This window comes from Physeter macrocephalus, chromosome 13, assembly GCF_002837175.3.
Source record: "Physeter macrocephalus isolate SW-GA chromosome 13, ASM283717v5, whole genome shotgun sequence".
Classification (NCBI taxonomy): Eukaryota; Metazoa; Chordata; class Mammalia; order Artiodactyla; family Physeteridae; genus Physeter; species Physeter macrocephalus.
Genome location: NC_041226.1, coordinates 13,249,917 through 13,274,741, shown reverse-complemented (window position 1 = coordinate 13,274,741; position 24,825 = coordinate 13,249,917). Strand labels below are relative to the sequence as shown.

Below are 24,825 nucleotides of genomic sequence, written 5' to 3'. Positions count from 1 at the left end.
GCACCTGGTACTCAGGAAAGTGTTCAATGATGGTTATGGAGTTAAGATGGCTCTTGAAGGAAAATTCAAGGGGGAGGCAGGAAAAGTGGAGAGCTACAGATGAAATGTAGGAAGGAGACGAGAAGTGGAAGAGGTGTACAGGCAGCAACACTAATGGCTCTGAGTGGAACCATTATAATGCTGGATCAAACATAAGGTACAACAGATGTACAAAGCAGGATCGTTGCATCTATGGATTACTGTAGACTTTCTCACAACCTTGTCCTATGTTGGGCACATGACAAGTGAAAAGAACCAACCTTCTCATGGGTAAAGAGGCTGCCCTTCCTACCACCTCTTTATGGGCTGCAGGAGCTCATGTTCAGCCAAGTTCTTGTAATTCAGAAAAGGGGGAGTTCTTGTAATTCAGAAAATTCAGCTTCGTTTTGCCATGGTTTTCAGGTCTTAAACCAAAATTTTACTGGTGTTTCTACCAAATCACAACCTGTGACTGAGTCTCAGCTCTCACATGATTCCCATTATGTACTTTTTTGGTGGAAGTTCTAACAAGCAATAAAACTGCAGCCGACCAAGAAATCAAGAGGGAAAAATAAAGCAAAGAGTCTGGATTTCCTATTCCAAGGATATTCAGCTTCTGAAAAATGGAGTGTCAGCTCTGAGCCTTCCTTCCCAGAGTGGGTATTTTCTCCTTGGAACTCAGAGCTTACTGTTCTTGAGTATAAAGGATTAACCTGCTAGACTAGGTTTGAGGGATAAGTGATAGGCATTGTATAAGTGACAGGCTAACTTCTCGATGCCAAAATTTCATGGTATGTAAATGAGAATGTACAGAAAAAGCAGACTACACACAAATAATCTGCAAATCCAAGTCCTGCCAAGAGCCCAGAGAATTCTGTGAATTTAAAAAGACTGTGCCAGAAGCACAAGCCAGTACTGCAGAGGTTATAATTTCTTGCTCTGCGTTGTGTCCTCTGCATTGTCTAATGCACGTAAGCAAAGGAAACAGATAGTGGCTGGGCCATTTCTTTTCTTAATAACATTAAAAAAAAGAAAAAGTAAGCCACATATTATCAATTGTGTGACCTCATTAGTTTACCTGCAATAAAGTGCACAGGAAGTGCAACCTGTAGTTCTTAGCAGTCCAAAGGTTTCCTGGAGTTTCACACCCAGAACAATCTCCAACTTAACACCTAGCCTGGAGCAGAGGAAAATGGGCCAGGTGTAGAAAGATGATTTAAATTCTACCACAAATGCTGTTTTACACAAGGTCACTGCTCAACTGACAACACTATGATAATGCAAACATGGCATCTGCCACAGGAAGAAAGCTCAGTGCTTTGAGAACGAGAAAAAGCAGTTAAATTCACGGCTTTGCATTTCAGGGGTATCAGGACCTTCTGGAGGACTCATTTTTCTACACACAAGAGCAAAATGAATACTGTCCCGTGTGGCTTTCTTCTACTTTCAACTCTACAGTAAATGCCTCTTCTATGAAGAGCTGCTGGCTGATGGGGAATCAGAGACCATCAGTATGTTGGTGGCATTTCCTAAACAAATTCTGAGTGAGTTGGAGGAGTCCACAGTGACCTCCAAAGGCAGGCTATCCAGGGGGGAGCCGGGCCATGAGCAAGGAAGGCTGTCCATTAACATTGTTCACGGCCCATAACGTTGTACCTTTATTAGATTAGACAAGAGTATATATTATATATGCTAGGCTGTTAAGCAAATAAATACGGGTAAGGAAATGATAACCCACAAAATTATATGGCTTGTTTTAACCACCACTCACCACTCAGAGTAAGTAGCTTTTCTTCTGCTTATGCCAGGGCAAACCAGCTACTCTGGCGCTGTCGGTGGGAGTAATGATCCCCTTTACTCTGCAAAGCAAGTAAGAAACAAACAGCAAATAACAGCAACCCTCAGGGCCCAGAGACACGTCAGAAAGAGCCACTCGGGGGCGGCGGGGGCGGGGGGTAGTCCAAACCGATTTGTTGGTCCCGTATCTCTAGTTCTGGTAACGGCCCTCCGGCCTCGGGCTCCAGGTGGAGGCAGGAAGTCTCAGCGTGGCGAGGAAGAGATGCGAGCTGCCCCGCGCTGGCGGAAGCCTCCCAGTCGAGGGAGCTTGATCGCGGACCGAGGGGAGTCCGGGGTCTCGCGGGAGGACGCAGACGCAGCCCGGGGCTGGGAGCCCCCTCGCGCGGGCTTCCCCGAGGCGCCCCCGCCCCGGGTTTCCGCGCACGTGGCCGCGGGCCGCGCCGTGCTCCCCCTCCTCGCGGGCTCCCGGAGCGGCCCGGGCGCTCGGCGGCGGGCGGCGGGCGGCGGGCGGCGGGCGGGGGCGGGCCTGCGAGCAGGGCTTCTGGCGGCTTTCCAGGTCGGCGCACTAATACGGGCGATGAGGCTTCGCGGCTCCAGTCTGACTGACGCCGACTGGGGCCGCCGCTGCCGCCGCCGCCGCCGCCGCTGCAGCCGCTATCTCGGTCCCCGCCGCCGCCACCGCCGCCGCCACCGGGCCCTGCAGGCGCTGGGCGCGCTAAGCCAGGAGGTGAGTTCGCGGCTTTCGGAGCGGGCGGCCGGGGCACCCACCGCGGGGGAGGGGACGCGGCCAGACCTGGGTGTGTGTGGGGGGTAGGGATGAGCGGCACCGCGGGGAACAGGTAAGAGCTGCCCTCCCCGGCGCGCTGTGGGTGTGTGCCTGTGTGGATGCGTGTGCAGCGAAGTTTTTCTTCCACAGGGAAGCCTTGGAGGCTCTTTGGTGTGTGGCTTGGCTCTTTGTACTCTCCATCCCTGTATTTCTTGGTGGGGCCTGTTTGGGGTGGGTCGGGGTGGGCGAGAGGCCGGAGGGGACAGCTCCGGGGAGACGGCCGCGCGCCTTCCTCTCGGCTGCGGCCGCGGGGGCCGCCGGCACCTGGGACCTGTCAGAGGATGCTTGGCCCGCGGCGTGGGGCAGGGATGGGCGCTCGCCGTCAGCCCCCGGGCTGGGTACCGCGAGGGGCCGAGCACCGAGGACAGGCGCCGTGGAGACCCCGATTTGCCGCTGAGTAACTGTTTGCTGTGGCCGGAGGGGGAGGACAGTGGAGAAGTCGGGGTGCGGGGTAGTATATATGACTCGGCTGGCCTCCCAGGCCTTGTATCTCGTAGGGTTTTTTTTTACTCTGCTTACCTTTGCGACACGCGAAGTGAGCAAAAAGAAAAAAAGAAAAGTTAGGAATGTTGTTTAAGTGTCTCTGCGCTAGCGCTTGGATTGTGTTGGGAGCTGGGGTGTTTGTCTTTTCCTTCGCCTGCCGTTCGGTGCCAGCTCCCCGCAGAAGGGAGGGGGGCGAGGTGGGGAACAGATACAGGAGACTTCCTGACGCCAGCATTGTGATCGGAAGGAGGAGCGCGGGGCGGCGGCGGGGGGACGGGGCACATTTTTATGGATGGCTAATCGCTGACAAGTCTTCCCGTTACTGTGCCTTCCTCCTCCCACTCTTGACAGTGCAAATTTGAAATGATAGTTTAGAAAATACTCCGTTGACTTGTTTCTGGGCTGGAACTGGTACGCGTGAGAAATAACGTACACATGATGTAAATCGACTTTGGGAATAAAATTGCACGTAAATCCTTTGCCCAGTAATTCACAGTCGGATACACACCCACCGGACACTGTGGATTGCTTTTAATGGATCCAATTTACAAGTACCGTTTCAGCGGCTTGCCAGATTTCTCGGATAATCTTTTGGAAGCGTTGTTGAACAGGAATAATAGAGAATAGCTGTAAAGTCATAAGGCATTTAATAATGCTACCTCCTTGGCCATAATTGAGCCAAGCATTTGGGCATCCTTCTGGATGAGTGACATGTTAATCCTACAGGCATATCTTCTGCCTTGGGATTCCTGTCGGTGTCAGGGAATGCCATTGGATGTTTACATTTTAGAAATAGTGATCTATATTTAAAAAGGAAGTAAAAGTAAAATCCAAACACATTCTCCTAACTCTAAATAGACAGTTCTATAAGTAAGTGTCCCTATATTTGTAGGAAACCATGAGCAGGATTTTGGACCGCTCTCAAGTTTGTGGTTATCCAAGAAGGATACTGCAGATAAGAAAATGATGTAATCATTTATAAATAAGGAGCATTTAAAATATATTTTGTTAGAAGCTTCAAATAATATATCAGAAAAATAACTTTTAGTGGCAATGATCGCCTTCACTGATGGCAAGACTGCTGTCTTTAGCAGACAGCCTTCAGCTTGTTAATCTATTCTGACACAAGCAACTCCCATTTTTATGCTTGACTGGCTGTCTTTGCCAGAGCTGTTTTTTGCTTGAACTCTGTGGTTTCAAGCTATGTTTAAGAGAATGCCAATGTATTCTTGATCTGAGCGAACTCATTTTTATCACTACAGTGTTTGCTAAAAATCAAAGACATAAACAAATCTTAGGTTAAACCTCTAAGTACTTTGCACTTCTCACATCTTTGTCATCAATCTTATAAAGTCAGCATGAGCTATTTGACTTTTCTCCTTTTAAAATCTTTTTCTTTTTCTTATATATCCCCAGTTAATGAGTAATCAGAAAATATTCACAGACGTCAACTACTATATCTCTGATTGCCCTAGACCATGGAATGAGAAAGAGGAGGGGTTTTTGTTGTTAATGAAATATTGCTGAGGATTCTAGAAGTAATAAACAACTGGTAAATTTGTTTATCCTTTCTAATCATGTGGTCAGTTGGAGGAGAAAAAAAAATCTGTCAAGAAATTATTTCATAAAGATTAAAATATTCAATTTCAATTTTACAAATAGTTTAATTCTTTTTAATGAGAGTTCAATTTCCTTTGCCACATTTGGAGAGTTGGTGTTTAATAAGTGGTCACTATAGCGCTTAGACAACTAACTAGTTTATATCTGACGTTCCCTCTGCAATAAATAAAACAGCAATTTCATCATGTTTAGCTTTAATATGTTGGAAATAATACTTATCCACAAAATATACTCTGATACAAGGCAAGCTAAAAGTTATAAAAATGAAGAGGTTTTTTTTTTTAATTCGCAAAACATACTACCTTGAATTTTAAAGTTCTAACGAAGCTTAGTGCAGATTTTCTGCTTATCACTTCTAACATTTAATGAGGAATTCTGAAACAGGAAATAGTCCAGAATAAAACAGTAAATGTAGCAGTACATTGAAAGCATGAATCTCTTCAAATAGTTGTAATTCTAGGCTGTTGGATTTATATTTCCTTGGTTACTGTTGCCAGTGAGTTGAAAAGTTATTCTAAAGGGGGAAAAATAAAGCAAACAGTAAATTCGTAAGTAGTTATAACAGTATGAGCACCTTAGAATTTTTTTTTTTCTGTTAACCTAGTAAATAAATGTTCATGTCACGAGTAGGGGCATAACAAAAAATAAACAAATATCCCTTGGCCATAAACTAACATTTTAAAATAAATATTCCGATAAATGATGTCTCTTAAGAAACGTGAGCTAACTAAAGTTAAGATTTTAAGATGTTTGTTAGCGTTAGAAGCCATCAGACCCGTGAAAGCTGGATGTTCTTCTTGCCAGTGGACCTCGGCCTGACACTTCCTACCCCAAACCATTCTGAACACCACCCACTACTCTCTTTTTGTATCAGCCTTGAGCTGACCCTAGACCACTTTTCCAGGCTTATCTTCCCACCCCTTCCATATTTTATGCTGCAGTTAAAACAAAGAATTGTGATTTCCCCTGCATACCCTGGCTTTCCTCTCCTCTGCACGTTTCCTCATGCTAAGGCCTAGAATGCCTTCCCCTGCTTCCCGACCTCTCACCAAATCCACAGACCTATCAGCATCTTCCTCATCTTTAACGGCCCTGTCCAGGTGTGTCTTCCTCTGATGCCCCTGGTCTCAGGTGTGTCCTCCTTTGAGCACCTGTGGCTCTTGACATTTTGCACTCTTGCCCATCTTGTCTGCTATTGAATTACTCATATGCTAATTTATTTCTTCTCCTCAGACGGTCCTTTCAAGATCTGTGAAGGAACAGACTGTGTTTCTATCTATCGTTTCCATTCCCTTCATGCCCACCACAGGGCCCTGCCTCAGTCAGTAAATATTAATTAATTGACACGTCTTTCACTGAACCCATGGTCTCGTCTGGAATAAAATCTGCAAAGGAGTTTCCCCTAAACGATAGGTCTTAACGGTCCATCTTTCGAGAAGCCAGTGTTGAACTTGAGGACGTGTTAAGAGGCTGTGGAGAATAAGCCCTCACCCCAGCCCAGTTGAGCCTCTTTCTCCTGAATATTGTGGCTGAGCATTACAGTCAGGAAAGCTTATATGATACTCTTATTGCATTAGCAATTTTCCATATCAGATTCACTAAATACACAATGGAAACCATTTAGCAAAAAAAAAAAAAAAAAAGACCAGATTTTTAATGTGATATGGCTACCACAATGAAACTCTAATTTGATTCCACAGAAAATTGCTAACACGATATGCTGACCCCCTTCCCCCCAGCAATAGCCACAGAAAAATTGATACTGTTTTTAGTGTACATGTTTCAAACTATGCTCACAAAAGAAAAAGCCGACTGCTGCTGAGATGAGCTTCTGCTCTGGTCAGATTGGAAATATAAAGAATCTTGTTATCAGTCTTGTCAGAGAGCTGAATCTCCCTTCTGTGCCTTGCTCATTACATTACCAAACCATACTAAATCCCATCTTAATGTGCATCGTATTCTGTTCAGTGGTTCAGAATGAATAGAGTTAATATAATGTAAAAAATATAATTTGTATATAAATATCATGCCTATATAATATAGTCCATTATACAGTTTTAGTATATAAATATCATGCCTATATAATATAGTCCATTATACAGTTTTACTATGACATAAAATTTAAATGCAAAACTTAAAATGAAAATGCATATATATTAAGAGACAAATTATAAATGTGTGTATACAAAGCTGTATCACTTCAGAAGTCCTAAACACTGATGAAATGTTGGTTCTCCCCTTTCATTCCCTAAACCGTATTTAATTCAAAGGCAAAAATTTAACCCATGAAATCAGTGTAAAGGAGTCCTACAAAGTTCTGATTTTTCCAAAAAGGCAGTTTTGATTTTCTTTTTCAGGGGGAAATACTAAATATCAAAGTCCCTCTCTTTCTGTCTCTCTCTCTCTCTCTCTCTCTCTCTCTCTCTCTCTCTCTCTCTCTCTCTCTGCATCTCTCCTGATTATCTGATATCACTGGTGGGGATTATTTTTATATACGAATTTTCCCTTAGGGAAATTTAATATTTCATATCTGACCACTTCCTTTCCCCTTTTCACATTTAACTTTGAGGGACTGTACATAGGAAACGTGTATTCCTCAATCATGAAATGGGTTTAGGGCTGCGGTTGTGCAAAGCTGTCTTTGTTTACAAACACTGGGATTATCAGGGGTGGCCATGCAGTTTTCTAGCCACTGGACAGATAATCTGCAGAGTTCATATGTTCTCTGGGGGCCACCCAGATGTGTTAATGGCCTTGGGGATTCGTTCTGAAACAAATTAGGGTTTGGAAGTGGTGGGGGTGTGAACGTTCTGTGAGGGAGCAGCAGTCTCACCTGGCCAATTCCGAGAGCACATCCCCAGGTAGAGGGTGCCATGTGCCTTCACAGACCCTTCTTAACATGGCGTATCTTCTTCCATGTGGCCTAATATTTTTCTTTTTTAATCTGTTAAACTGCTTAGAAGCTGATCAAATGTAGATTTGCTTTAGTTAATGTGTGTGTGAGTCAGTTTGTTTTTACAAAATGCAGTTCATTGTGAAATAGGTAGTTGAGGCAGTTTATCAAAAGCCTTTGAAGGATTTTGTTCCGAGCACTTAGGGTCTTTGGAAGGTTTAGAGCAGATTTGCAGATTTTTTTTTTTTTAAGGAGAGTTTGATGGATGGTAGAGTTCATCTAAAGTGCTGTGAGTTGCCTTCTGAGTACTTGTATGTAATTTAATTGACTTGGTGGTAACACATTTCAGAAAATAACTCAGAAAAAAATGACAGATTCCATCAGGGTTCTCCATCTCTTGGTAGAATATTTGATATCTCCTATTATTCACACTTGATTATAAATCTATTCATTCATCTTGCTTTTTTTCTTTGCCAAGAATCACACATGAGAGAATTGGAGTTTGGTAGGAGGAGGAAGGAGAAAGAGTAGGTCATTTAAAAGTTGGTGCATTAGGACAGTTGTGAGGATTGGAGGTGCCTGAGCTTGGGCAGAGGGTGCGGCAGAAAGCAGGTCGGCAGGTGCCGAAGGTTGACGTCACCTATTTGGGCTGGCTTTAGCAGTATTAGAGGCTACCTGTACTAGGAGTGCAGAGGGTCTTGGTGGGCTGGCCAGGGAATTTATCAGCACTTGCAACATTGTTTCTGCAGAAAATGAATTCTAGTTTCCCAATGACCACACTGAAATGCACACGACTTGTTCATAAAGTGGGACCACCAGGGATTAATGACATGAGTGATTATTATTAATGATATGAGTGATTATTAGAAGCCAGTGAATGTGAAAAATGAGAAAATGTTATAAACTAAAAAGATTTTAGGTCCCAAGTGCTTTTCTTTCACTTGTTGATGACTTTATATCATTCTTGCCTGATTTCCTAGGAGTAGTAGGATTTCATTTTTAGGAGCAGAAGTTGGATCCGATGTTTGTCAGAGACAAACCCTTGTGTACATAAATGCTTCCCTTAGGATTTATTAGTTATTATGTGTTTACACAAAGCAGTCATCAGGTATCGGATGTTCGCAAACAATGGCAAGTTGGTATCTGGGTGTTATTTCAAAGGATGACACCTTCTTTGTGTCATCATTGATCTAAATTGATTGCAAATATTCATTTTAAAAAGTTTTTAAAAATACTGTATTGATTATGTTTTGGGGTCATAAAATGTGATTTTGTGGATGTAGTAGTTGCTCTAGAAAGTGGGACTGATACACTTGGTCATTCATGCAACATTATTTACTCTGTGCCTTTTGTACCTACACTGCCTTTGAGGCCCCAGACCAGGCCGTCTGGACCATATAAAATGGTAACCATGGGCTTCCCTGGTGGCGCAGTGGTTAAGAATCCGCCTGCCAATGCAGGGGACACGGGTTCGAGCCCTGGTCCAGGAAGATCCCACATGCCGTGGAGCAACTAAGCCCATGCACCACAGCTACTGAAGCCTGCACTCTAGAGCCCGCGAGCCACAACTACCGAGCCCACGTGCCACAACTACTGAAGCCCATGCACCAAGAGCCCGTGCTCCGCAACAAGAGAAGCCACTGCAATGAGAAGCCCGCGTAATACAAAACGAAGAGTAGCCCCTGCTCGCCGCAACTAGAGAAAGCCCGGGCGCAGTAACGAAGACCCAAAGCAGCCAAAAATAAATAAATAAATAAAATTTATTTAAATAAAAGGTAACCACATAAAGTAGCATAACAAAATAAAATCCCAGTATCCAGGATTTCTTAGCCTAATTAGAGAGAGAGAGAGAGGTCAGGAAAACAGATATCAAATTGTTTATCCAATAGTTAAGGTTTTTTATACAAAAAATTGACCTATTTGGATTTCTCTAATTTTTCCTGGTTAGAATTCCATTTTAACTGTGTGTGAATTTTGAGTCACTCTTGACAAGGATAATTAGGACGGTATTATATGGGGCTCAGGACTCTAACCAGAGGTGAAATAGAAGGCATAATGGGAATAGAGATTCTGGTAGTAAGTCCCTGTGAGAATTTAAGGATGCTGAGGGCGTCCCTGGGCCTTTACTGCTCCGATTCTCCCAGTTACCCTCTACTGGCTGAGGGAGTTTGCATGGCCCCTCCTACAGGACACCTTCCCCAGCCCTTTAAATAACAGTTATAATAATGCACCTGTCACCTGTCTGGTAATAATGTGTTTAGATTTCTGTTTCCTCCTGTAGACTGTAATATCTTACAGGAAAGGGACCGTATTTTATCTTGAAATACCCAGTGCCTAGCACCATGTCTTGTTCATCATTGCTACTTGATAAATTTAGTTCTTCCTTCAACCATGTCCTTTTCTCTTCCCCTAAGATAGGTTGGTGTTTCAGAGGGTAAGGAGGAAGGAAGGAGAAGCCATTTGGATTTTAATCTGTAGGCACAGGAGAGCGATTCCATTTTGACCTGTGGTCAAAAAAGAAATGCTAAAGGGTTTGAACAGGCAAATCACATAATCAAAGGGGTGTTTGAAGGAAGGTGAAGACCAGTTGAAGTGACACAGTGCATCTGAATGCCCACATTCGCATCCCGCGAAGCTGGTGAGGTGGTAGATACACCATGAATGCCTTTGGCCAGTAAAAATCTGCGCTTATCCGAACGAACAGCAATGCATTACACAGCTCATTAGTGATTCTCCTCCATCGGTTTTTAATCTCATCCTTCAGGCAGCCTGTGGCCAGGAAACTCAACCTCCCACAATACATGCACATCAATAAAATGTTTTAAATTGCCCACATCATTTTAAAAAACATTTTAAATTTTCTTCACAGCCATTGAACGCTTTGCAGGTATTCAAGTACAGGTGGGTGTTCTCTGTAACATCACCTTCAGTAGATAGACTGTTACATGCACAGGAAGGAGGGAACACATTATGTAATTCTGCCCTTCAGAAGAATTTATCGTGTCACGTCAGCAAAGTAATGGGTTTCAGGTCAGCAGTTAGACTGATTACATAGGGCTTGATAATAAAATAGTTCATGTTACTGACAAAACTGGATTTTACCTTTATTCATGCAACGTTTGTTGTAGTCCAGACCTGGTGTTAGGCTGTACTGACCAACCCGTGGCACAGCCTGTGTCCTTTGGAAGGAGCTTGACATCTCTGGGGAAAACAAGTAACAAATATAAGGAGTCAGGAGTGATGGTGCTACTGTGAAGGTCTGTGCCAGGTGCTGGGGAAGCCCAGGGGAGCTGTGGAGGCCGATTCATGCCGCTATCTGGGGCCGCAGGGAAGGTTTCCAGGAAGCCGCCTTCCAGCTTGGTCCTGAAGGAGGAGTAGGAGGTGGCTGCACACAGGCCTCCTGGGCAGAGGGGAGGGAGTCAAGGGCAAAGGGAGTGAGAATTATTGAGGCTGGGAATGTAGTTGGGGAGGCCAGGTTGTGAAGAGCCTGGTTTGAAATTGAATGCCAAAAGCATCAAATCATACCCCACCCCGCAATGATATTTACTGTTGTTTTTTATATAAAATACGCAAATACATACCCAGAGTAGAAATTTGGATACAAATATTTTAAAGCACAAACAAAGCACGTTTAATCCCCACCCCTGGAAATAGATACTGTCCATTTGGCTGCAGACTCACAGCAAGGTGTCACTCAGGACTCGGGATGACATCGCGCGAGGGCCCAACAGGGAGGGTGCTTTCTGGGGGGTGGGCTGCCGAGGGGGGAGGCACAGTTGAAGACAGCCTCCTGGAGTGATCCAGACTCACTGAGGACGTCCAGGGTGGGACATGGCTAAGAAGTGTGTGGCGGGGCCCATCGCAGGATTCGGTGACCTGTGGAGTATGGGATGGAGGGAGAGGAAGGAATAGAATTTCCGAGGGATTGTTCTGGGTCAAGCGTAGCTCCTGGTTTCTAGCTTGGACTAGTGGTTAGAGGGTGGTGCTACCAGCACAAGGGGAGCACAGGGAGAAAAACGGTGCTTTAAGAGGCGTAACAGGATCTCTTTCTTACTCTTTTTTTAAATTAGTAAACTTTATTTTCTAGAGCAGTTTTAGGTTCACAGCAAAATTGAGTGAAAAGTACAAGAGATTTCCCATATACCTTCTGACCCCACACATTCACAGCCTCCCCTGCTACTGAGAGCCTGCACCAGAGCATTGGGCTTACACTGTCACCCCAAGACCATAGTTTACAGTAGGGTTCACTCTTAGTGTTGTGCGTCCTGTGGGTTTGGACAAGGTTATAATGACCTGTCTCCACCATTGTACTATCCTGCTGAATGGTTTCACTGCCCTAAAAATCCTCTGTGTTCTGCCTCTTCATCACTCCCTCTCTCCAACGCCTGGAATAGATTCCATTTCTACATTCGGATATAATGCTTCGAAGGATTCTGGAGTTAGTAGTAGTCAAATAATTTAAAAATCGTTTTAACCAGCAGACCCTTTCATCGAGGAAGCCTTAGGAAGTAAAGCCGAGTGAAGCAGGGCTGCTCTGGTGGAAGGTGGTGTCCACAGGGAGGAGACAGAGTCCTGGGCCCCCCCGCTTTCCCTGGTGTCCGTCTCCTCCCGCCATCCCTTGTTGCTGTGCCCAAGGCTCCCTCCAGTCTCCAGAATCCTGAGGAGCCCCCTTTGGAAACTGCACATAAGCAGCTCTGGAGCTCAGAGGAGGGGATGGTAGTTACCAGATGCAATGACCTCAAACTCTTGGGCTTTTGGAGATTTGGTGACTGTTTCTTAATAGATTTTTTTTTTTTTTATTTCCACTTGTTTGTTTGCTTGTTTGTTTTGGTCCCCTTCCTTGGCATCAAGCTGCCAGCTTCGATTTCACTTTGCTGTCCTACCTGCTAGTAGCACCTCCTCTTCCCTCTCTGTTAGCTGCTCTGATTTGCTGTAAGCTTGGGAATCCTAGAAACATGCTTGTTGTTTAAACTGAGTCGAAAATAGTTGCAAATAGATCCTGTGTGATCTTTTTTGTACAGGCTTGATAGCACATTTGTTTTGGCAGGTAGAACTCTTTTTTGTTTGTTGCTTGTTCTCAATTATCAGCAATTGTACAGAGGCAATTGCTGGATAGTCAAATTTTGTGCAGTTTTCATTCCATCTCTGTCAGGGTCCATCTGTCTTCTCACCTTCCCTCTCTTTCTGTCTGATCCTGGAATTCGGGACTTATATAGAAAGTGTATATTATGGAATTTCTTTTTTTTAAATAGGTGTAGCATGGAACTTTATTATTTATTTTTTTGGCCTCACGGTGCAGCACGTGGGATCTTAGTTCCCTGACCAGGGATCGAACCTGGGCCCCTCAGTGGGAGCAGGGAGTCTTAATCACTGGGCCACAGGGAAGTCCCTGGGCTCAGAAATTTCTATCCATCAGCTCTACTGGGTGAATAGTAGCAGCTGAAGCTAATTAGGAAGAAAAATACGTCATATTTTTAATTCCTAATGAAATGCTGATATGTTGAGATAGTTGAGACGCTGTTTTTTTTCTTTGATTGAACATTTATCCTCCCCTCCCTTTTTTCTCTTTCTTTGCCTCTGATCCATTCTTAGATTGTTTTTCTTTCTTTTTTTTCCTTTTTTTTGGGGAGGATACATTTTATTTGTACAGTGAGGTATGCATAAGGAATAAGCAGAAGTATAACTGTTAATAATAAAAAAAAAGAGTGTCCTTACATAGTTTACAGTTTTCAAATTGTTTTTGTACACATCCTCTCAGTATGAAAGGTAATGATTATTGTTTCAGTTTTACAGAGGAGAAAACAGGATTGAAGTGGTTAATTTGAAGGTCTCAGTTAATTAGCAATGGAGCTAACATTCAGATTCAAGTCTTTTTCCTCCAGTTCCTGTGTTTTCAATCCATTGCATTATGTAGTCTCTTGTTCATGGAATCAGTAGTTAAACTGTGGGCCCTTCCAAACTTGAATAATAAAATATCACACTTGTGGGGTGGTATACAGTATTTCCAAGCATTTGCTGACAGTGTAAAGGATATAGGTTGGAATGCTAGAAGCTTATGCCGTAATCTTCTCAAGGTAGCGTTGACATTCTCTTATAAGTGTTATGAATTGCTTACTCTTACACAATGTTTAATCTTGCTCTTAATATTCAGAATACTACATGGAAAAAATATGTAGTATTCTAAGTCTACCTTAAAAGTGACCCACACGATTAGGTGTGTTCTTTAGATTCCCTCTGTCAACCTTTAAAACAAAAACGTAAGTGGTTTAGCCAGCAAAGTCAAATTTATTTGGAATAGCAGCAGAATTGCAGTTAAGGACATGCAAACTATGGAAAACTATAAGCAAGTCTGGAGAACAAAAGAGAGGAGCATTCTTTTATAGTGGAAATGAGGAAGTTGGGAAGGGCTGTTTTGAATGAAAGTTCGCTGGAGGAGAGCGAGAGTTTGGGGTTGTTGTGACTTCTCATTGGCTGAGTTGCAGCAGTTTTTCATTGACTGCTTTGTTGCTGGGTAAGGAGAAAATCTTCCTTCATCCTGCTGGGATATGTCTTTCTTCCTGATGGTGTCTATAAAGTAAGCTGCTATGAGAGCTGTGAGTTCAGAGCTTCCTGACTCCATTGTGAATGAGGTTTTCCTTTATTCATTTTCACATCTCTTTGCTGCTCTAATGCCTATTCTACTTCTCTTTTACAACATGTGGCATAAATAAAATACCAAATAGGCAATGGAATAATAATTCTGTCTCCAAAAGAAATGGTAATGAGCAATAATAAAATTGTTTCTTGTCTCTCTATTTTAAGAAATAATTCTAAATCTCCAATAATTCTAATTCCAGAATTATTCTGAATCTGAAATTTAATAAATGATGTGTAACCAACATTGACATTCTAGCTGAAAAATCAAACTATATGAATGCCAAGAGAACTGTGTCTCAGGGATTTAAGTGAACATAGATTAAGACTTCTCACAGGCTTATTAAGCATAAGTTCCAATGACATCAGCTTACTTTAGCACTTCATATCATGAACACAAGGCTGCCTAATATAACCATGTCTTGGTTTAGGCATAATATATCACTTGTAGTTAGGGCCTTTATTTTATGTGAAATTCAGTATTAATATAAAAAGAAACCAATCTGCTGTTGGAGAAGTTCTGTTTTAAAGTGAGATTGAGTGTGTGCTTTATGCATTATGAAGGTTTTGATATATCTGTGAGCTTTTATCAGATGAGAGTCAAGTGATCATCTGTCACTTCCTCTGTGCCACAGTATAGCCAAATCCAGGAGTGATGATAAAAAATATATTTAAAAATTAACTTCAAATATTCTTTTTTTGTTTTTTTGTTTTGTTTTGTTTTTGCGGTACGCGTGCCTCTCACTGTTGTGGCCTCTCCCGTTGCGGAGCACAGGCTCCGGACGAGCAGGCTCAGCGGCCATGGCTCACAGGCACAACCGCTCCGCGGCATGTGGGATCTTCCCGGACCGGGGCACGAACCCGTGTCCCCTGCATCGGCAGGCGGACTCTCAACCACTGCGCCACCCGGGAAGCCCCATATATTCTTGTACTTAGTTGTGTAGTATAAGGTAAAGTTGTTTAACCCAATAATATTCCCATGCAGTAGATTCTATTATAGTCCTATTCCAGGAAGGATTATAAAGTCAATTTTACAGAAGAATGAATTTCAAATTGTGTGGACCTTCCAATAGATTTGAAGTCATAGAGATTCTGGAATATTAGTAGGTTTTAACACAGCTTTAAATATCGGATGTGATAGTGCATGAAAAGGAATTTATATTTCTGCTTTCTTTCAAAATGCTCACAGCTGATGAATCTGTGTATGTTTGTTTTAGTTATTTGTTTTGTATGAGAATAAGTGATTCCAAGAAAATAAAGCTCAATAATATCAATTAGCAGTATATAAACTTGTTCTTGGTTGGTTCTGAGATAGAAAGTAGATCTCATTTTTAAAAATAATCTCTCTAGAGTTTGTTCCATATTTTCCCCTTTTTCTTCGTGTAGAAGGAAATGTTATTTTTAAAACAGTACTCCCCTCTTCCCCAGCCGCCCCAAACTACCACTGTCAGAGAAAATTGATATGTTTATATGATTCGGCATTAAGTGGAAGAAAGGATCTGAAAGGCAGGCAGAATGCCCAGACTGCACAGAACTATGACGGTCCTGCAGTGAGTGTGGGCCATTGAAAGGTGAGTAACCTACATAATTGGGCCTGGGCTGTGTGCGAAGATTTCCCAGCATTTTATGTTATTAGGGATTTTAGTTTCTTTCAAGGCTTCCATGTACCAATGGCACATTATTTTCCATCTCAAAATTAGAGTTTTAAAAAAACCCTCTAATTTTGGCAGAAGGAGACTTTATTTCTAAAATCCCTTGAAGGTAGTGATGAAGCAAATTTTCATAGCATTTGGAATAAGATTTTTCTTGTGGTAAAATATACATAAAAGTGACCATTTTTAAGTGTACAATTCAATGGCATTAAGTATATTCATGTTGTTGTGCTTCCGCCACCACTATCCATCTCCAGAACTTTTCCATCCTCTCACTTGTAACTCTGTACCCATTAAACAAAAACACCCCCTTCGCTTTCCTCTCCGTCCTGGTAGCTTCTATTCTACTTCCCGTTGCTATGAATTTGCCTGTTTTATTTACTTCATGTAAGTGGAATCATACTTTGGTATCTAGCTCATTTCATTAGCATAACATCTTCAAGTTTCATCCGTGTTGTAGTATGTGTCAGAACTCCCTTCCTTTTTAAGGTTGAATAATAGTCCATTGTATGTATGCCCCATTTTGTTTATCCATTCTTCTGTTGATGGACACGTAGGTTTCCATCTTTTGGGTATTGTGAATAATGCTGCTCTGAGCATTGGTATGAGTACCAATCAGTGTCTGTGTACCTGTTTTCAATTCCTTTGTGTATATACCTAGGAGTGCAATTACTGGGTCATATGGAAATTCTACATTTAATTTTTGAGGAGCTGCTAAACTATTTTCCACAGCTGCTGAGCCATTTTACCTTCCTACCGACAGTGCACACAAGGTTCTAATTTTTCCACATTCTTGTCAATGCTTGTTAGTTTCTGTTTTGTTGATAACAGCCATTCTAAAGGGTATGAAGTGTTATCCCATTGTGGTTTTGATTTGAATTTCCCCAATGACTAATGATGCTGAGCACCTTATCACAGGCTTATTGGCCACTTGTATATCTTCTCTGGAGAAATGTCTATTCAAGTGCTTTGCCCACTTTTCAGCTGAGTTGTTTGGGGTTTTTGTTGTTGTTGTTGAGTTCTTTATACATTCTGGATATGAATCCCTTATCAGATATATGATTTGCGTGGAATGTGATTTTTAATGGAAAGAGTCTAAAAAACTACTATATATATATGTATTTTCCACCTATTTGTGTATATTACTTTTCACATTTAAGAATTCTGTGGAGTTTCATATCATACAGTCATATAAGTAAAAGAAAGCAGATATTTAAAAAGATTCTTTGTTTCTAAAACCCACCAACTTAGGTCACATTAATTTTAAACAAATCATGGTTAGATTAGAGGATATCTAGCCAGCAAAAGAGATAACATTCCAGTGTGTGATATAACATTCAGTGACACAGCAGTTGTTCTGCAAATGAAATTAGAAGGGCCATTTGGTCTTTGCAGGTCTAGAAATTTGGATCACTGAAGAAATATTAGCTGCCGTCCCCTAGAGTCTGTTTTTTGCCCCTCAGTGTCCTCCTCATTTAAAAACTTTCGTTTGAGTTAAGAGAGTTGTAATGCAGGTAGATTAGAAATAAGAATTTTTAAAACTTGGTTCTAGTTCTGCTTTTGACATATTAATATGGTGATAGTATTATTGAAAATCCAGCAGCAACTCTTAACTGAAAAACAAAGATATTTTAAAAAGTATAAGACCTTTTGAACAGGATAAGGACAATAAATATTTTTAGTCTCATTTATATGTGGTATCAAAAAGCAAAAACAAAACCCAAAACAAAAAGCCAACCTCATAGATACACAGAACAGATTTGTGGTTGCCAGAGGTGGGTGGGGGGACAGAATAGGTGAAGGGGGTCAAAAGGTATAATTTATAACATAAATGAGTCATGGGAATGTGATGTACAGCATGGTGACACGTGATCATAGTGTATAGTGCTGCATATTTGAAGGTTGCTGAGAGAGTAGATCTTAGAAGTTCTCATCACAAGAAAAAAATTTATGTAACTAGGTATGATGACAGATGGTAACTAGACTTACTGTGTTGATTATTTTGCAATATGGACAAATATCAAACCATTGTCTTGCACACCTGAAACTAATATAATGTTATATGTCAATTATACCTCAATTAGAAGAAAGGATTTTTCAGAAGAATAGATTCGAGGAGAGAAAGAGTAGGAATAGAGTAGAATGACCAGGAGTCAATTTCAAGAAATGAAAGCCTAGGTCAGCATTTCTCAGCCTTGACTCTATTGGTGTTTGGGGTTGGGTAATTGTGGGGTACTGTCCTCTGAGTTGTAGGATGTTCAGCATTATCCCTGGCCTCTACCTGCTAGATGCCAGTGGCACCCACTCCCTCCAGCCCAGTTGTGGCAACCAAAAATGCCTCCAGACTTGCCAAGTGACCCAAGGTGGGTAAAATTACCCCTCCTCGCTCCTTGAAAACCACTGGTCTAGGATGGTAAGAGCCTGAGTTGAGTTCCAACAGCAAGATGTCATAAAAAGAGGAAAACAAGTGCAATTTTGAGTAAAGAAAATTTCTGGTAATTAATACTTATTAAGCAGCTACCATTTCCCAGGCACCAGCACTAGGTGACATAGTGCCGTCACACAAATGATCATAAATATTTATTAAATGCAGCTTTTATGGGAGGGATTGGAGCTACAGAGATGAATAAGACAGTTTCTGTCCTTAAAGACTGTCGTTTATTAATAGAGGAGAGACAGATGAACAAATAAATTACGATCCAAAGTGAAAATAGCAATGTGTATAACCTACTGACTGAGAAGAGAATTCATCTGGGGAAGTCACGTGAGCTGGATTTGAGGGATGAACAGCAGTATTGCCTCCCGGAGTGGGTTTTGCAGATGAGGTGGTGAATTCTCCATGGTCTTTTAGTCGCTAAGTTGAAGACCAAGTTGAGGCAAAGCTCTCTCCAGACTGTCACCTCTGTCCAGGAAATAAAACTCCCAGAATATAATTAAACCTGGGATGACTGCCCGGGGAAATTGTACATTTTCCCTGAGGGTTTGAGTGGAGCGATTAGCACCTGGCAAATCCCAGAGCTGTGCCATTTTAGTGGCAGCTTATATACTTCACATATTGTTTTAAATCATTATCAGATGAGGAGATGCATATCTCCCTTAATAAATCAGACTCTCTGCCAAATCATATCAACAACACCTTGTTGATTCTGAAAAAATTAAATAAGAGGCCTATTTGCATCCTCGGGTTAACAGGTTCTTTATTAGCAAGTAGGTGTGCTTGTCTTGGAACCTAGAAACAGATGGGGCCATATGGCTTAATTTGTGGAGTGGCAATAGATTGCTTCATCTCACAGCAGCAGTGTTTGCTGTTATGTAGGAAAAATGCAATTATTCAGTGGCAGTTTACATAATATATATTCAAAGTAGTGGTGCTCTTCATACTTCCTTAATTATTTACATTTTTTAAATTTTACATGGAAAAAGAAAGCAATGAGCATCAAAGAAAATTGCCAAAGCATTTATCTTAAACTGCACCACATATTCTAGCGCTGCTTTTTCTTCACTGGCTTCTGTCCCATTAGTAACAATAGCGTTCAGGCTTGCTGATGTCACTGCTCACTCATTTAATTTAACTAAATGTGATAAATGTGTTTAATGAAGATTTCGTTTGGAATTTTTTTAGAAGGTCAGTATGGTACTTTTGCATTGCAGGGTATGTTTTCTGATATGATTGTAAAACTACATAAACTTATCAAAAATAATTATTTATGTATCCTAAAAGCTATGGAGACACTTGAGATAAGATGCAAAAGCTCTTTTCCCTCTCAGTTCAGAGAAGACAATTTATGGTTATTCTGCTTCATCTCATCTTGTGGCTTGTTTTTGAAAAGTATAAAATGTTCAATGTGATAGTAACGAAATGATTTTTAGCTTTAGTACGTGTGAATTACTAAACACTGACACACACCAGAATGGCTCCAGCTGCTCCTGCCCCACTGACAATATGGCTTTGAAAGAGTCCCTTGGCACCAGAGGCCAAGCCTAAACCACCTGCCTTCCTGCCATTTCAACTCTTCTCTGGCAGGAATTGCTCAACCATGGTATTATCTTCCTCTCTTTTCCTTTTCTCCTCTCACCCCCACCATTTTCTCTGAGCTGTGGACAACTCTGTCTTCTCAGGACCTCATTCATTCATTTAGCAAATATAAGCACCTACTGTATGCTAAACCCTATTCTAGGAGCCTGGGGTACAGTGTTGAACAAAATGGACAAAAATCCATGTCCTAATAGAGCCTATGTCATGGTGGGAGAAAAGAGACAATAAACCATAAAAATAAATAAAATACAAAACAATCTTGAAAAAGGAGAACGAAGTTGGAAGGCTCACACTTCCTGGTTTCAAACTTACTACAAAGCTACAGAAATCAAAAGAGTGTGGTATTGGCATAAGGCTAATTAGATCCATGGAATAGAATTGAAAGCCCATCTGTGGACCTATGGCTGACTGAGTTTTGACAGAGGTGTTAAGAACACTCCATGGGGAAAGAATAATCTCTTCAACAAATGGTGCTGGGATAACTGGGTATCCACATGCAAAAAAATGAAGTGAGACTCCTATCTCACACTATACACAGAATTAACTGAAAATGATCAAAGACCTAAATAAAAGCGCTAAAACCATGAAACTCTTAGAAAAAGACATAGGGGTAAATAATTATGACCTTGAATTTGGCAATGAGTTCTTAGATAGGACTCCAGAAGCACAAGTGACAAAAGAAAAAATAAATAAATTGGACGTCATCAAAATTAAAAACTTCTGTGCATCAAAGAGCATTATCATGAAAGTAAAAAGACAACATATAGAAAGGGGAAAATATTTGCAAATCATGTATCTCAGAATCTCTATATCCAGAATATATAAAGAACTCTTACAGTGCAACACAAAAAGACTAACAGTGCAGTTTTAAAATGGGCAGAGGACTTGAGCAGACTCTTCTCCAAAGAAGATATACAAATCGCCAAGAAGCATGTGAAAAGATGCTCAGCATCATTAATCATTAAGGAAATGCCAATCAAACTACAGTGAGATACCATTTCACATCCTCTCAAGATACCCCGCATTCCTTAAGTTGATGCCAGTTTTCAAGCAGGTAAACGTGAATATATTTTATCAGTAGATTTCCCACTCTGGTGGATTCCTTTGACTGGCAGGTTGGGCTTAAGCAGAAAAGGGCTTTGTCATAATATGGAATACTATATGCAGCATTTTAAAAGAATGAAGTAGATTTATATAATACTAACATAGAAAATACCCTCAGGCAAGTTGCAGAACGATTAAATATTTTTAAAAATTCAAACTAATACTATATTTTTTTGGTGAGGACCTATCTATGTGTGAGTATGAAGAGGAAAATATCTAAAAATAAGCCCAAAGAGGTAATAGTAGTTATACCAGGAAGGACATGAGGATTTGGGAACTGTGGTTGATGATCAAATGAAATTTAATCTTATCTGTGTTTTAACTTTTGTAAGAATAATAGCTTAATGAGCAACTTATATAATTAGAATTGTAAAACGCCTTGACTGATTTAGATATGACTAGAGGCAAAATGCCTCTGGGTTTATTTTGTTTTTGTTTTAGCAATTACTCTGAAACTGTTGACTACCAACTGTAAAATCTGTACAGGGAGTGCTCAAAATCTGTTATTTTTTAAATTATGGCACAAGAAAGTATTGTAAGTGAAATAAAAATGCAACTTAGAGTTAAAATTGAAAACTGAATATTACTCTGACTACCACAAAACTTTAAAAACAAAATGCTAACGTGAAAATGCTTACAATATTTCATTCATTGAAATAGGCAGAATATAAGACATATCTGTGAACCAACCCTATTTTACAATATTTTTATTTAGAAGAAAGAGTTTTAAATTCATAAAAATGTTAACAATGATTAGCACTTCTGTGTGAATGAACAGTCGTTTTGGGACTTTCTTTTTAAGAAATTTTCCATATTTTTCTAGGTTTTTTTTTTTTTCGTGAACACAAAATGCTTTTAAAATCAAGGGGAGAAAATGCCCTCACTATCTTAATTAAAGAAAAAGAAGGGAGAGAGAAAGGAGGACAGACTGGGCAGGGCAAGGCAGGAAAGATGGGGGATTCTTGTGCTACTCCTCTGCCTCAAGTATTAATAGCTTGAATTTTGTGTTTTCATTGCTTTGATCTTTAAAATATAATTTGATAACATATATGTATCTCTGTGATATTTAATTTTTGTTTATCTGTTTTTAAACTTTATAAAAATGATTTCATACTCTGTATAGTCTTCTAGGCTCTTCTTTGTTTTTCATTTAACATTTTATCTCTAAGATCAACCCTCAGTATAGTTAGTATATTTTTATTACTGTATGATATTTCACTGTGAGATTATTCCATCATTAATCTGTTCATTCTCTAGTTGATGGATGGGTTATTTCCAAATTTGTGCTATTTTGAATAATGCTGCTATATAAGTATTACCGTATATGCAGTAGTGTCATTTAGGGCAGTGCCTTTCACATGGTTTTAACTATAACCCAACAGGACATATACACAAATCACTCTCTCTCTCTATGTATCTGTGTATCTATCTATCACTTCAAAAACTTCAAGATATAATACTTTTCCCTACTCTGAGCAATGACTCTGATAAAACCCAGTCTATTTTTTAAAATACTGATAGAGATCCAATAAATTGGATTTTATTAACCATTTCTACCTGAGGTTTGAAAACTAGTCTAGGACATACATCAGGTTGTGGAGTTGCTAGGTCTAAAGATATGCAAATTTCAACTTCACAAGATAATAGCAAATTGTTTGCAAAGTGCTGATCCACCTATTCCTATCAATTTTTGTTAATCACATTCTTATCAACACTTGGTATTTCAGACAAAGTTAGGTTTTCAACAAGAAGTCTATTAACTTAATAAATCAAGTGAGGACATATTAATGATTTTTACTTACATTCTACTCTTACAACTAAAAATTTCTAGCCAAATAAAGTGCCAGGATTTCCAGAAGACTGGAGAACACTTGAGTTGTTCTGTATTCTGTTTGAGATCTTGCTTGGCAAATGTCTTCACATATTCTTTGTTTGAAACTACATCTCACTTATTACTCTGTTTGCTTTGCTGCTCAAGTATGCAAATAGTGATCTACCTCAGTTGTGGCCTCATGCTTGATTTTAAAGTTAAGCATCGCTGAGATATTATCTGCTAAGTAACAGTTTAACGACCTGAGAAAACAGGTACGTTGTCCCTGATGTAGTATGACACGGGTCATTCTAAAAAGACTGGAATTTTTATGGGCAGTTGTGATGTCAGTTTTAAAGCTCAAAGGATCAGTTAAGTATAAGCAGGCTGTTTGATGAAAAGTTTTGGTTGATTTTGTCAAAATGTGTCCTTTTGTAGAACCAGCCTGACATCTAAGGCTTCATAGTAAGAACTTAGTTTAGCTAGTTTGTGGGTCTTGTCATCATTTGTAAGGTTGAGAATGTCTTTCCTGCTGTTTTTACACTTGCCAGGGGAGGAGAGTGCCTCTGTATGCTGGGGCACTTCCTCTTGGCTCTTGCTGTGTTTCATGGCTCCTTAGCACATAAAAATCTACTTGTTAGTCTAGATTCAGTGACTAAATCTACAATGGAAGAATTTTTGCTCTGCACAATGACTGACTTCATTATTCACAGCTATCCTCTTGGTTAATGGGCCATCAGCCATAATCTTATAAGGCTCCTTCCTTATGTCTGTCTGGCCTGGGTGACTCCAATAGGAGGTGAACTTCCCTCCAGCTTAATCTTTCAAGTCAGTGGCACAATTAAGCCTAGTCACCCAATAATGCCATGTTATATATATTTCAATGATATTATCATCATAATTGACAAAAATTTTCCCAACACTGCCTTGCACCCTTTCATTCTTCTGGGTGTGAGTTTTTCTAGCTTGAAAATGTACAGAGCTCATTACAATGGGTGAGCTCACTTTGACTCCAGCACAGATTCTGTTTTTCGTTTTGTTTTGTTTTTAGTTTCTGGAATTCTTTCTCAAGGGCGAGAATCCTAACCGTAGGTCTAAAGAAGCACTTGCTTGCACGGTGGGACAGTAGCAGTTAACAGATGCCCAATGGAGCGGCAGGAGTAGATAAATTTACAGCACAGAAATGTTAGGGCTCTAAATGGTGTCGTTTCCTCAGTTATATCACATCTACGTTTTCAGAGATTCTACCTGGAGAAAAACCTAACAAGTTGGAGCAGCTCAAGTTCATGTCTCACGGTCCATCCACAGGTCTAGGGAACAGGGAAACTGTCCTGTGGGGTGCCAGTTACAGATTGTGGGTCTCACTGGGCCTGGCACAGTGAAGAAAGTAGATTGCTTCTGGCTGGCCCAGAGTTTTAGACTCTATGATGAAATCACTTGTTGCCACCTATGTTTAAAATAAAAATAAAATAAAACAAAGCAACACTTCCCCATAAACCATTTGGCAATGCCCAAAATATCCCCCCAAATATTCCTCATTGCATTTTTAAGACTAAATATTTTGAAGCAGTTTAATGGCCTTGTGTCCTGACTTAGATTCTTTTAATTCCTTAGGTAATGAAGACTTTGAATCTGGGAAGCTGTTGTATAGTTTTAGCACACAGCACAGCACCTAACGCATGGTAGAGACTCAAAGATTTGTTGACTGAATCAAAGAATGAATGAAAATGTACAAACTACCAGTCATAAAATAAATCACAGGGATGTAATGTACAGCACAGGGAATATAGTCAATGATATTATAACAACTTAGTATGGTGTATAATCTATAAAAATGTTGAATCACTATGTTGCACACCTGGAACTAATAGGTCACTTGTACCTCATAGAAAGAAAAAGAGAGAGAGAGAGAGGGAGGGAGGGAGGGAGAGAGAGGGAGGGAGGGAGGGAGAG

At 40.7% G+C, this 24,825-nt stretch overlaps 1 protein-coding gene across 4 annotated transcripts in view; it reads left to right on the top strand.

The window, feature by feature from the left end:
• The first annotated feature begins 2,468 nt into the window (after window positions 1–2,468).
• SMAD9 (SMAD family member 9) overlaps window positions 2,469–24,825 on the top strand; it is a 59,455-nt gene continuing 37,098 nt past the window's right edge. Inside the window, exon 1 of one of the 4 annotated variants that reach the window (XM_024125859.3) lies at window positions 2,469–2,542. The gene's annotated coding sequence lies outside the window, so the exon portion shown is untranslated. Of the gene's footprint in view, window positions 2,543–2,623; window positions 2,655–24,825 lie in introns of those variants that run through there. The other 3 variants (XM_024125861.3, XM_055089438.1, XM_055089437.1) reach the window with 3 other exon arrangements.